This window comes from Hippocampus zosterae, chromosome 10 (assembly GCF_025434085.1).
Source record: "Hippocampus zosterae strain Florida chromosome 10, ASM2543408v3, whole genome shotgun sequence".
NCBI lineage: Eukaryota > Metazoa > Chordata > Actinopteri > Syngnathiformes > Syngnathidae > Hippocampus > Hippocampus zosterae.
Window position 1 is genome coordinate 13,079,052 of NC_067460.1, and position 13,339 is coordinate 13,092,390.

The 13,339-nt window shown below is 40.2% G+C and overlaps 1 long non-coding RNA gene across 1 annotated transcript in view; it reads right to left on the reverse strand.

Moving 5' to 3' along the window:
* The window catches only part of LOC127609061 (uncharacterized), a 57,704-nt gene that overhangs the window by 41,073 nt on the left and 3,292 nt on the right, over positions 1 to 13,339 (reverse strand). The window contains exon 3 of the long non-coding RNA XR_007964463.1: positions 10,563 to 11,301. This is a non-coding gene — a long non-coding RNA (uncharacterized LOC127609061). The remainder of the gene's footprint in view (positions 1 to 10,562; positions 11,302 to 13,339) is intronic.

The following is a 13,339-nucleotide window of genomic DNA, read 5'->3' on the forward strand; positions in this document are numbered from 1 at the left end:
TTTCTCTGCTAGTGAACCAACTTTCTTTTTCCACTTGTTTATTTTCCAGTGTACATGACTGCACCTCTCCTCGAATCTCTGAAGGCCAAATGGACATTTTTGTTGTTGTTTTCCCCTAACAAGCGGCCCACACAATTTACTGTGAGTTTATCGTGGCGGTAAACAGACGGTTATCACAGAGAGTTGAGGGTCATGCATATTTGCTTGCAGCATTTAGTCAGGAATTCCCAATGAGAACAGAGAAGAATATCATCCGACTGGAATCTTGAATGATGATAAGGTCGTGTGAGCTGGCTTCTTAAACTTCTTACACCAGCTACCAGTATTTGGCGCTCCAAGTATTGAGATCAATATTAAAATGCAGTAATGTAGTCGAGAAAAAAAATCATACAACAGTCTCTCGAGTGTGTATTAGTCATCCACAAGGCCTCCTCCTGGTGCGCTGTGCCGAAAACACTTCACCAGGAAGATGTTCTAACCAGATGCCCAAGCCACCTCATCTGGCTCCTCTTAAAAGAAATGAGAAATCAAGAGCAAAAAGTAAATAGCAGGAAGGAGAGCACTAAAATGATTTGGTGATTGTATAAAAACATAAATTATGTTTATGTTCTTCATGTTTAGGTTAAGATGATGCACAGAAAGAAGTTTTTCGACCCAAAAAGCAACCATGTACATATAGTAAGGCGTTTTTAGCCGAAAAAAAGCAACCATGTATAGTAAGGCATTGTAGCTGAAAAAAACGACCATGTATAGAAAGGCGTTTTTTCCCGAAAAAAACCCTCGATCATCGATAGCAGTGGTTATTCACCTGGATTCGATCGAACCCCAGGGGTTCGGTGAATCGGTCTCAGGGGTTCGACACAGCCTCTGCCATGGGCACACCCAACTCAACATGTCAATTAGTTATGACATGTCCACTTGGCCATCACTGGCTGGTTCATTTTGTGCACAGTTAAAAAAAAAGAACCCGTATACTTATATCGGAAGGCGGGTTTTTTTTGTCCCCCAAAAACGACCATATATAGGAAGGCAATTTGAGCTGAAATAATAACCATGTGTAAGTAAGGTGTTTTTTGCCAAAAAACGGCCATGTATTGTAAGGCATTTTTTGCTAAAAAAAAAAAAAACAAACGACCATTTATATATTTTAAGGTGTTTTTAGCCGCAGAAAAACTATCATGTAAAGTAAGCCGTTTTTTGCTGAAAAAAAATGACCGTGTATATAGTAAGTGTTTTGAGCCCACAAATTAACGACCATGTCTAGGAAGGCGTTTTTCGTCCCAAAAAACGACCATGTATTGTAAGGCGTTTTTAGCGGAAAAAACGACCATGTATAGTTAGCCGTTTTTAACCGAAAAAACGACCATGTACAGTATATTAAGGCATTTTTCACAGAAAAAAGACCATGTATATAGTAAGCGTTTTTAACCGAAAAAAAACGACCATGTGTAGTAAGGCGTTTTTAACCAAAAAAACCCCGAACATTTATAGTAAGACGTTTTTAACTGAAAAAAAAACACCATGTGTCGTAAGGCGATTTTAACCGAAAAAACGACCATGTGTAGTAAGAGTTTTTCAATGAAAAAACTATGTATAGTAAGGCATTTTGAGCCGAAAACCGCCCCGACCATGTATAGTAAGACGTTTTTTATTGAAAAAAGGACCATGTATAGTAAGAAGGCGTTTTTCGACCCCCAAAAAACGACCATGTAGAGGAAGGTGTTTTTAGCCCCCCAAAACGACCATGTATAGTCAAGTGTTTTTAGCCCACAAAAACGACCATGTATATATAGTAAGACGTTTTTAACCGAAAAAAATGACCATGTATAGTAAGGCGTTTTACCGAAAAAACGAACATGTATAGTAAGACGTTTTTTACTGAAAAAAGGACCATGTATAGTAAGAAGGCGTTTTTCACCGAAAAAAAAGGACCATGTATAGTAAGAAGGCGTTTTTCGACCCCCAAAAACCGCCCATGTAGAGGAAGGTGTTTTTAGCCCAATCCAGGTCTCGGCCTTCCTCTGCTAAGCTTGCATGAAAAGCATTGAGCGACCATGTATATGAAGACCTTTTTGGGTTGGGACTTACAAGCTAGAAAAAGCAGCGCCTCTGTGGTCAAATGGTTTCTGTGACGGCTTACCATCACAGAGGTGCAGTGTTCAAATCCAGGACTCTGCTGAGTTTGCATATCATGCTTTTTTAAAATGATATTGTATGTAAAGACCTTTTTGAGATGTTTCTTATGAGGTTGGCAAAGAAACATGGAACCGTGGTCTACTGGTTAGGGCATTGGCTTATCAGTGTACAGATGCAGGGTTCGAATCCCAGGGTCGGACTTTGTTTGTACATATAGTAAGGCTATTTCTAAAGACAATGTATCGTAGGGCATTTTTAACCCCAAAAAAATCAACCATGTGTCGTCAGGCGTTTTTTTCCCCCCCAAAATTTGTTACTTCTCAAAATCGCAATAATCTCAAAAAAGCAGCGCCACTCTGGTCGACTGGTTACTGTGTCCACTTACCAGTGCAGTGGTGCGTTGTTCAAATCCAGCTGTCGGTGATCATCAGCAAAGTTTGCATATCAAGCTTTTTTTTAAGCGACCAGGTAGGTAAAGGGCCTTTTTGGGTTGTTAATTAGGAGCGCGGCAAAGCAGCACCACTGTGGTCCACTGCTTAGGGCGTCAGCTTAACAGTGGAAAGATGCAGGGTTCAAATCCCGGTCTTGGCCTTCGTATGCAGAGTTTGCATAATCAGGCTTTTCTGATGAACAGGAAACCGTTTTTCAACAAAATAAACGACCATGTACAGTAATGTGTTTTTAGCCGAAAAAACCTACCATGTTTCATCAGGCATTTTTGGCCTCCAAAAAAAGACGGAGATCACGTCCAAGACGCCATTCAGCACTTAATGACTTACCAGATACTTTCGCATGGAGTGCCCACTAAGTTGGCACCGTACATAGACCAGATGTACGGTGTAAGGTGTTTTTAGCCAAAAAATCCCAACCATGCACAGTAAGGCGTTTTTAGTCCCAAAAGACGACCATGAAGAGGAAGGTGTTTTTAGCCTAAAAAAAAAAACAAGCATGTTTAGAGAGTTTGGGGTTTTTGCCCCCCCCCCCAAAAAAGCGACCATGTATACAAAGACGTTTTCGCCCCCAAAAACGACCATGTACAGTAAGGCGTTTTTAGCCTAAAAAAAACAAGCATGTTTAGAGAGTAAGGCGTTTTTGGCTGAAAAAAATCGACCATGTATACAAAGGCGTTTTTCGCCCCCAAAAACAACCATGTACATATAGTAAGGCGATTTTTGCCGGAAAAAAAATGACCATGTATAGTAAGGCTTTTTTGGCCGAAAAAATGACCATGCATAGTAAGGCGTTTTTAGCCTAAAAAAAACAAGCATGAATACTAAGGCGTTTTTGGCCGAAAAAAACGACCATATATAGTAAGGCGTTTTTAGCTGGAAAAAAAAACGACGATGTATAGTCCGGCGTTTTTAGCTGGACAAAAAAAAACGACCATGTATATTAAGGCATTGTGAGCCGAAAAAACACCAGCCATTTATAGTAAGGCATTTACTATAAAAAAAAGAACCATGTACAGTAAGGCGTTTTTTACCGAAAAAAAGAACATGGCATTTTTAGCCTAAAAAAACAAGCATATATAGATAGTAAAGCATTTTTAGCCCCAAAAGACGACCATGAAGAGGAAGGCGTTTTTTGCCGAAAAAAATGACCATGTATAGTAAGGCGTTTTTAGCTGAAAAAAAAACCGACCATGTATAGTAAGGCATTTTAACCTTAAAAAAAAAACATGTATAGTAAGGCATTTTGAGCTGAAAAAAGGAACCATATACAGTAAGGCGTTTTTTTACCGAAAAAAAGACCATGGCATTTTTAGCCTAAAAAAAGGGACCATGTACAGTAAGGCGTTTTTTACCGAAAAAAAGACCATGGCATTTTTAGCCCAAAAAAACAAGCATGTGTAGATAGTAAGGCATTTTTTGCCCCCCCAAAAAACAACCATGTATAGTCAGGCGTTTTTAGCTGAAAAAAACGACCATGTATACTCAGGCGTTTTTAGCTGAAAAAAACGACCATGTATAGTAAGGCATTTTTAGCCCAAAAAACCAACTATGTATAGTAAGGCATTTTTAGCCCCAAAAGACGACCATGAAGAAGAAGGCGTTTTTTGCCGAAAAAAAAACAGACCATGTATATTAACGCATTTTTAGCCTAAAAAAAACGTAAGCATGTTTCGATAGTAAGGCGTTTTTAGCTGAAAAAAAAACCCGAACATGTATAGTAAGGCGTTTTTTGCAGAAAAAAAATGACCTTGTATAGTAAGGCTTTTTTGGCCCAAAAAAAACGACCATATATGGTAAGGTGTTCTTCCCTGAAAAAAAATGACCATGTATAGTAAGGCGTTTTTAGCCTAAAAAAAATGACCATGTGTAGTAAGGCGTTTTTAGCTGGAAAAAAATGACCATGTATAGTAAGGGGTTTTTAGCTGAAAAAAACGACCATGTATAGTAAGGCGTTTTTAGCCTAAAAAAAATGACCATGTGTAGTAAGGCGTTTTTAGCTGGAAAAAAATGACCATGTATAGTAAGGGGTTTTTAGCTGAAAAAAACGACCATGTATAGTTAGGCGATTTTAGACAAAAAAAACCCCCAACGTATAATAAGGCATTTTAACCTTAAAAAAACGACTAAGTATAGTTAGGGGTTTTTAGCCGAAAAAAACGACCATGTATTGTAAGGTGTTTTTCCCTGAAAAAAAAAAAGACCGTTTATAGAAAGGTGTTTTTGGCCGGAAAAAAAAAAGACCATGTAGTAAGGCGTTTTTAGCCTTAAAAAAAAAACAAGCATGTACACTAAGGCGTTTTTGGCCGAAAAAAACCCCCGATCATGTATAGTAAGGCATTTTTCGCTGAAAATAAACGACCATGTGTAGTAAGGCATTATTAGCTGGAAAAAAACGACCATGTAAGGCAATTTTAGACAAAAAAAGGGACCATGTATAGTAAAGCGTTTTCAACCTAAGAAAACAAGCATGCATAGATAGTAAGGCTTTTTTGGCCGAAAAAAACAACCATGTATAGCAAGGCGTTTTTGGCCGAAAAAAACCCGACAATGTATAGTAAGGTATTTTTAGCAGAAAAAAACCCGACCATGTATAGTAAGGCGTTTTTCGTCCCCCAAAACAACCATATATATAGTAAGGCGTTTTTGGCCGAAAACCCCCCCACCATGTATAGTAAGGAGTTTTTAGCTGAAACCCCCCCGACTATGTATTGTAAGGTGTTTTCCCTGAAAAAATAAAGACCATTTATAGGAAGGTCTTTTGGCCAAAAAAAATTACCATATATAGTAAGGCGTTTTTAGCCTAAAAAAAACCAAGCATGTACACTAAGGCGTTTTTCGCCGAAAAAAAACGACCATGTGTAGTAAGCCGTTTTTAGCTGGAAAAAAACGACCATGTGTAGTAAGGCGTTTTTAGCTGAAAAAAACGACCATGTATAGTAAGGCGTTTTTAGACAACAAAAAAACCAACCAAGTATAGTAAGGCATTTTAATCTTAAAAAAACGACCATGTATAGTAAGGCATTTTGAGCCCAAAAAAAGGGACCATGTATAGTAAGGCGTTTTTTGATGAAAAAAAAACAATGTATAGTAAGACATTTTTAGCCTAAAAAACAAGCATGTATAGATAGTAAGGCGTTTTTAGCTGAAAAAAACCCCACCATGTACAGTAAGGTGTTTTTGGACGAAAAAAAGGACCATGTGTAGTAAGGCGTTTTTAGCTGGAAAAAAACGACCTTGAATAGGAAGGCGTTTTTTACCGAAAATACGACCATGTATAGTAAGGCGTTTTTAGCTGGAAAAAAAAACCAAGCATGTATAGATACTAAGGCTTTTTTGGCCAAAAAAACCCAACCATGTGTAGTAAGGCGTTTTTAGCCCCAAAAGAAGACCATGAAGAGGAAGGTGTTTTTGGCCCAAATAAAACACCCCAAAAAAAAGACCATGTATAGTAAGGCGTTTTTAGCTGGAAAAAAAGACCATATATAGTAAGCCGTTTTTGGCCTAAGAAATTGACCATAAATAGTAAGACGTTTTTAGCCCCCAGAAACGACCATGTACAGTAAGGCGTTTTTTTGCCTATAAAAAAACAAGCATGTATAGATAGTAAGGCTTTTTGGGCGAAAAAACAAACAAACGACCATGTATCTATTGTAATGCGTTTTTGGCTGAAATAAACCGACCATGTATAGTAAGGCGTTTTTAGCCCCAAAAGACGACCATTAAGAGGAAGGCGTTTTTTGCAGATAAAAACCAACCATGTATAGTAAGCCATTTTTAGCCTAAAAAAACAAGCATGTATAGATAGTAAGGCGTTTTTAGTTGAAAAAAAAAAAAAAACAACCATGAATAGTAAGGCATTTCTTGCCCCCAAAAACGACCATGTATAGTAGGGCGTTTTTACCCCCCCAAAAAGCCAATGGTTTTTGGCTAAGGTGTTTTTGGACGAAAAAAAATTACCATGTATAGTAAGGCGTTTTTGGCTGAAAAAAAAAACGACCTAGTAAGGAGTTTTTCACCCCCAAAACAACCATGTAAAGTAAGGCATTTTTGGCCAAAGAAAATGACCATAAATAGTAAGGCGTTTTTAGCCCCCCAAAACGACCATGTATATAGTCAGGCGTTTTTAGCCCCCTAAAACACCCATGTCTTGTAAGGTGTTTTTTCCTGAAAAACACGAACATGTGTAGTAAGGCATTTTTTTGCTACCAAAAAACGACCATATATAGTCCGCCGTTTTTTGCTGAAAAAAAAAAACGACAATGCATCGTAATGTGTGCCCCCCCCCCCCCCCCCCCAAAAGGACCATGTATCGTAGGGCGTTTTTAGCCCCCCATAAACGACCATATATCAGTTCAAGGAGTCCCCCGCCTACTCATCTTGCTTTAGGCTGGATTGCACCAACAAGAATGAACGTAAACCCATGGTTAAATCATGATTTAAGTTCAAACTTTAAACTTAGTTTACAATGAAGACAGACTACATTTGAACATCTCTTTAAACCATACCTTCATTTTTACTTTTAAACCAAGTAGAATAAATGAAGTACTGTTCCTGTGGTTGGGAAAGTGAGAATATTCCTAATATTCAGTTAACGCTTCTCCCTGATAGGTCCTTTTTGTAATGCACTGCAGAAGCGTGTGTTGAAACCACCTCTGAAAGCCCAGCAGTCTTCCTTTGGCGTAATTGTTCGCTGTGCGTATTCAGGTTGCACCGCCGACGGCTCCACGAAAGTCACTCGAGTGACGATCAAGAAAGTGAACACTCTAATGGAGCGTGGTTATAGAGTAAATTTAATGAAGTAAGTTAATCGAGGAAAGCGCTGCGACACTTGTAGTCATGGTGGCACGGAAGGCTTAACGACTGAAACTGCTGAGAGCAGTCCACAGTCGCTAATTATACGGCTGTCAACAGATGTCTGCTCCTGCAAAAGCTTGACTGAATTTCATTTAAGGAGCTAATTGCGAGCGAAGAGTCAACGTTATAGTTGCTAGTCAATAAATGAAAAAACTGCAAAGCCTCAAAAATAAGAGTAGGAATGTGCAAAATGAAGGAGAGTCATACATCTGACGTATGAGGGTGTCCCATTAAACGCCAGAGTGGATGTTTTCAAGCGTCAAATGCGGCCAAGTGTGCGGCCCGTCAGATGTAGAGGATTGCACAGGGCAGCCTAATGGAGCATTCTACTCCATCATTTGTTTGGCCCCGAGGATGCGTTCGCAGGAGACGCTGAGTGCAAGTCGGCAGCGAGAGTCGTGGAGCTAATGGCACACATTAGCTCTTTAGTTGCTGCTTTTTGGTTGACTTTGTGCTGACTCACGAGTGCAAACAGGATGTACAGGATCCTTTCCCAGCAGAGCTTCATGTAGGCACTATTCATTTTGAATACAATAGTTGCTGCATCACTTCCAGGATATTCCACTGGAAGGTTTTTAATTTAACGGCGTGTTCATTTTGGTGGTTGGTCTCGTGTCGAAATGCATGCCATCAAACAAAGCGGGTTCGAATATTTTGTTCCACTCGTGAAGCTTAAAAAGGTCAGCAAATGACTTGGCTCATTGTATCAAATACATTACATCTTTATTGATGAAGTGCTTTCTAGAACATTAAAATAACATAACAACATAAAATAACAATTATACAACGGAACACAGAAACATAAAATATGACAATCATACAATCGTAACAAATATTAGTTTTTGGCCTCATCGAGGATCATGCAAAATCTCATGCTATGCAACTCGCATCTCAAGGCTGTCAGCAATGAACTGGAATTTTTGGAGGAGGGGCCCCCGGTAAGCTCCGAGTAGGCTGCTTCCTACTTCCTGGCTGCTCTGGAATGCAGTATTCACACAAGTGCTTTAAACCCATGCTATGACATCATTTCCGCCTCAATGCCTTACAGTTCAATATTTAGAATGATAACAAAACTGTAATAGCACATTCGTACCAAATTAATCTTGTTCTCTTCTTCACTCATGTCTCCCCCCCACCCCCGCCTCCACTATTCATCCATTGTTCTCCTCTTTGTCTCAGCATTCGTGTGAATCATTGTTTATGGCAGCTACATAAGTAGTGCCATTTTGACAGTGTCAATCAAAACTAAACGTTTGAATTCTTTTAAAAGCCGATTTTCCCCCCTTTTGTGTCTTGTACATTAGTTTGTAGCAAAATTGGTCTGTGGATGCATTTCTGTGGTTTGAATCTTCAATGGACCTTGACGTGCAGTGGCTGAAATTAGAGTCAGTTGACAAATGTCCTGGGTAAGCCAAAATGGGTGGTGTATTTGCAATTAAAGTAACGGGCTAACTTTCATTCATTCATTTTCCCATCCACTTATCCTCACAAGGGTTGCGGGGGGTGCTGGAGCCTATCCCAGCTGTCTTCGGGCAGTAGGCAGGGGACAACCTGAACCAGTTGTCAGCCAATCGCAGGGCACACAGAGACGAACAACCATCCACGCTCACACTCACACCTAGAGACAATTTAGAGTGTTCAATCAGCCTGCCATGCATATTTTTGGAATGTGGGAGGAAACCGGAGCACCCGGAGAAAACCCACGCAGGCCCGGGGAGAACATGCAAACTCCACACAGGGAGACCGTGGCTGGAATTGAACTTCCTCTGCACTGTGAAGCCGACGTGCTAACCACTGGACTACCGGGCCGCAGAAAACTTTACTTATTATGGAAATCCTCGGCCAAAGCCAAAACCACACCACCTATCAATATGAATCACAGGCCAAAGAACTAAAATTGAAAATAATGTCAATTAACTATTATATAATAATTTAATACTGTACTCTTCACGATTTGTGCGAGGCTCTGCCTCCCATGCCTTCTCTGGCTTTACCCCCTGCATTCATGCGTCCATCCTACCAAAAGTCAAAATGGTTCTAATCCACATCCACCAACTGTATGTAAAACCTGCAGGAACAAAGGCACAGAAGAAGCTTTAAACTGACTTCAACCAACTTTTCCCATCAGGGGAACAAGACACTGTGAAATCAGAGAATTTCCAGAGTGGAAACCCACGTGCATTTTATGAGCCGTTTATCCACCACAAATGAATAAAGTGATTCGATTGGCACGTCGCCAGTTATGACGATGTGTCTGAATAATGCTAAGGAGCACACAACAGTGATACGCGACCCTGTGAATGAAAATGTCAAACAATTAAATATGATTGATTCCCCAAGATGAGTAATTCTGTAAAAAAAAAAAAAAAAGAAAAAACGTCCCATGGTCATTTTGAACTTATTTTGGTTTGAAGCAGTTATTTTGGTGCGTCCCATTCATGAGTTGTCAATATTCCAAAACAGTTGCAGCGGTGCTCCGGAAGCCGAGGTTAAAACCCAACCAAAAAAAAAAAAAACTTAATTACAAAGGGCTTCACATGCAAGTTCAGAGCTTGACCAAGCATATTTATTTGATAACGCTTCAACTCTTAAAACAACTCACAGGGACCCTCGACTGATTATCATTCACAAAAAGTCTGACATTTTTATTCAAAAATAGCATTTTATCTAGGGGCTTTTGCTGGCCATTTCCATGGGCCCTTTGAACTTGTCCCTAAATATTTTTGTCCGACTGCTATACAATTTCAAGCACATCGACTAGACAGATGGGCATCATGAAATTTTAGTTTCTAACATTTTGTGTTGGTGATGCATGACAACCAAGTTTGCAAAGGAGGGCATAGCAGTATTGACGTAAAGTCTGTCAGTCGGACACTGGCAGACACTCATTTTGCTGACGATTGACAAGAAACTTGAAAAGATGCTGACGGACTAAGTACCGACTGAGGTCTGTCAGTGTCATCGTTGCCAACCGGGTCAAGTGCCGATAGACCTCGGAGTCAGTCACTGAGGTACCCTGCCCAGCCGTCTTCGGGCACCAGGCCGGGGACACCCTGGACCAGTTGCCAGCCAATCGCAAGGCACAAATAGGCAAACAATCATCCGCGCTCACACTCACACCTAGGGACAATTTAGAGTGTTCAATCAACCTGCCATGCATGTTTTTGGAATGTGGGAGGAAACCGAAGTACCCGGAGAAAACCCACACGGTCCCGGGAGAACATGCAAACTCCACACAAGGAGGCTGGAGCTGGAATTGAGCCGGGTAGCTCTGCATTGTGAGGTTGACGCGCTAACCACTGGATCACCAGGCCACTATTTTCATCAAATGTGATTTTTTCATCTGGTGGACTGTTTTTTTTTTGTTTTCTTTTTGACACACCTACGATTGAAGGACTGGTCGGAATGACGATTACAGTTTGGTTCGGATTGAAATAATGACGGACTGATGATGACGGACGAATCCCCACGCAGCTGCCGAACGACGGATCGGCAACATTTAGCGACATGTCACGCCTGTGCAAGTTTAATGACTCATCATGAAAATACGAGGCTCTAAATAAGGCAGCTCCACAAGTCTACAAAAGGTATCATGTGGAGTGGGCCGTCCTCAGTTGGCAGAAAACAAACAGCGATAATAATGCTCAAATTTCCTCCAAACATTAACTCTTGAGTCCTTCGCATGCAATGCAGCTTTGATTGTTGCCCCTGAGAACAAGAGAAAGCCGAGGGCCACAGTTGTCCCCTGTTGTCATTCCCTGTCGGAGTTTCAACATACTGAAGGTTGTTCAATTGGTCATTGTGAGTGTTTGAAGCAATCAACGCTCCAGTGTCATCAAAGGTAGTCCCGGATGGATGCCTGTGAAAATGAAACAACCCAAGTGTGTCGTCAAGAGGAGCTTGCGGATAGCCACCCTGCTCTGACCACCTGCCGTCACATGACTGCTTATCAATATGGTGCAGTGTGACGGGCTTGAGTGAGATGGATATAAAAGCTCAGGAGGGAGGAGGACTTGAAAGAGGGGGGGCGGTGCAAACGGAGAGAATAGAGAGGAAGCTTTTGAGTGGGAGGCAAAGGTTGAATGGCTAAAAGAGGAACAGGAAGAAGGATAAGTAGAAAGGCAAAGCTTGACAGAAGAGATGAGGAAAGAAAAAAGCGGAACGGAAGCAGCAGCGCGTTACGTCTGGCGGGGGGACGGGAGTGCCGAGAATCAAACAATCTCCTCTTTCTTGTTTTTGGAGAAGAGCAGAGGAGGCAGCAGTGCACAATGGGAGCTCGCAGGCGCTCACAGATGAAGACTTCCTACTGAATAGCAGCAGAAACAATAAATTCACGTTGGACATTTTTCGGGAGCTTTTTATTCCACAAGAAAAGCCTTTTGAAAAGTCCTTTCACCAATTGGGAGTAAAACAAATGACAAGAGAGCTTTTGATGAAATTGTCCAGAGCTTTTTCTTTCTTTGAGGTGCTCGGATAAAAAACTCAGAAGACCTCTGAAACGACGCCGGTACAATTTGACGCCAGTGCACTAAGTCCCTGTAATCCACAACATTTGATTTGTATAAGCGGTTCGGATCATGAATGGACTGATGAAAATAATGACAATGAACAGTAACGGGCTCGAACAATTCACGCGCTGGCCGAATTAATTTGAAATCTGCAAAAAAAAAAAAATCAACCGATTATTATATTTTTGAACACATGAACACATTGCATCATACGGCAAAGATAATCGCCATTCAAACATCCTGGCCCCACAAATCAGCTTTTTTTTTTCCAAAAATAAATTATACATTATATGAAAAAAAATTGGTTATCGGAATTTTATTCTTCCAAATATTCCAATTCCGATATAATATAATATCGGAATTGGCATCAGCCTAAAAAAAAAAATCTCAGTCAATGCAGTGGAGTGTTTAGAAAATTCCATATGTTGATTTTATTTGTTCCAGGATGAAACTATTGCTGTCATAAAGCCTTTATTAACCGTTGAGCAATGTTTTAAATGCCCTAAAATAAAAAGACTTGGTGGCATATGTTCCGACCATCAGAGGTGTTTTATTTTCGCGTCTCAAAAATACAGTTCTGTGTATTCATAAGAAAGATGCTCGATGAATTAAAATCCATTTTCCAGGTCACAGTACAAGCATTAGAGTGACAAACGGCATTTGAACAGGACACGCGAACATCTTTTGAGAGTGACCACATCTGATTGATTTTTCATGATTTTGACGCTACATTTGAATAGATTTCCTCATTTTGTTTATTTAGTTAGTTATTTTTGTCATTCAAATGTGGCAGTGTTGTGCACAACACTCTTCCCCATGGTGTGTCAAATTTAGACATTTATTTCACTTTAGATGGACTTTATTCATTAAAACAATAAACCACATGCTCACTCTGAGCTTTTATAATAACAGTGACAAAGGTCGAGAAGGGAGGATTACTGCAATTGTTGCGTGTGAAAAAAAATGCAGCTGATTTTGAATTTGGCCTTCCTGAGCAGCAGATAAAAGTAAATGATCCACTCCTCTGCGCAATCAGGAAACAACAAACAGGAAATGTTGTAAAAGGAAACTTTTAGTTGATGACTCATCAACTTAAGTTCTGAAAAAGCTCAAAATGAGTCATCAGTAAGTGAGTGATTCGCCAGGTAATCTTTAGGACCAACGAGTGGCTCTGTACAATCATGAACATGTGTGTTATGTGTTAGTTGGACAAATGTTCTTTATTTTACAGAAAGAAAATGATCTACTTCCTCAGTATTATTTAATAATCATCTCACGAACTATGACAATTTTTTTTTATTGCCGGGTGCCTCTCCACATGCAGTGATGCATAGTGAGTATTCATTAAATTCCCGATTTTAATCCTCACAATTAGCCCCTACCCACTGC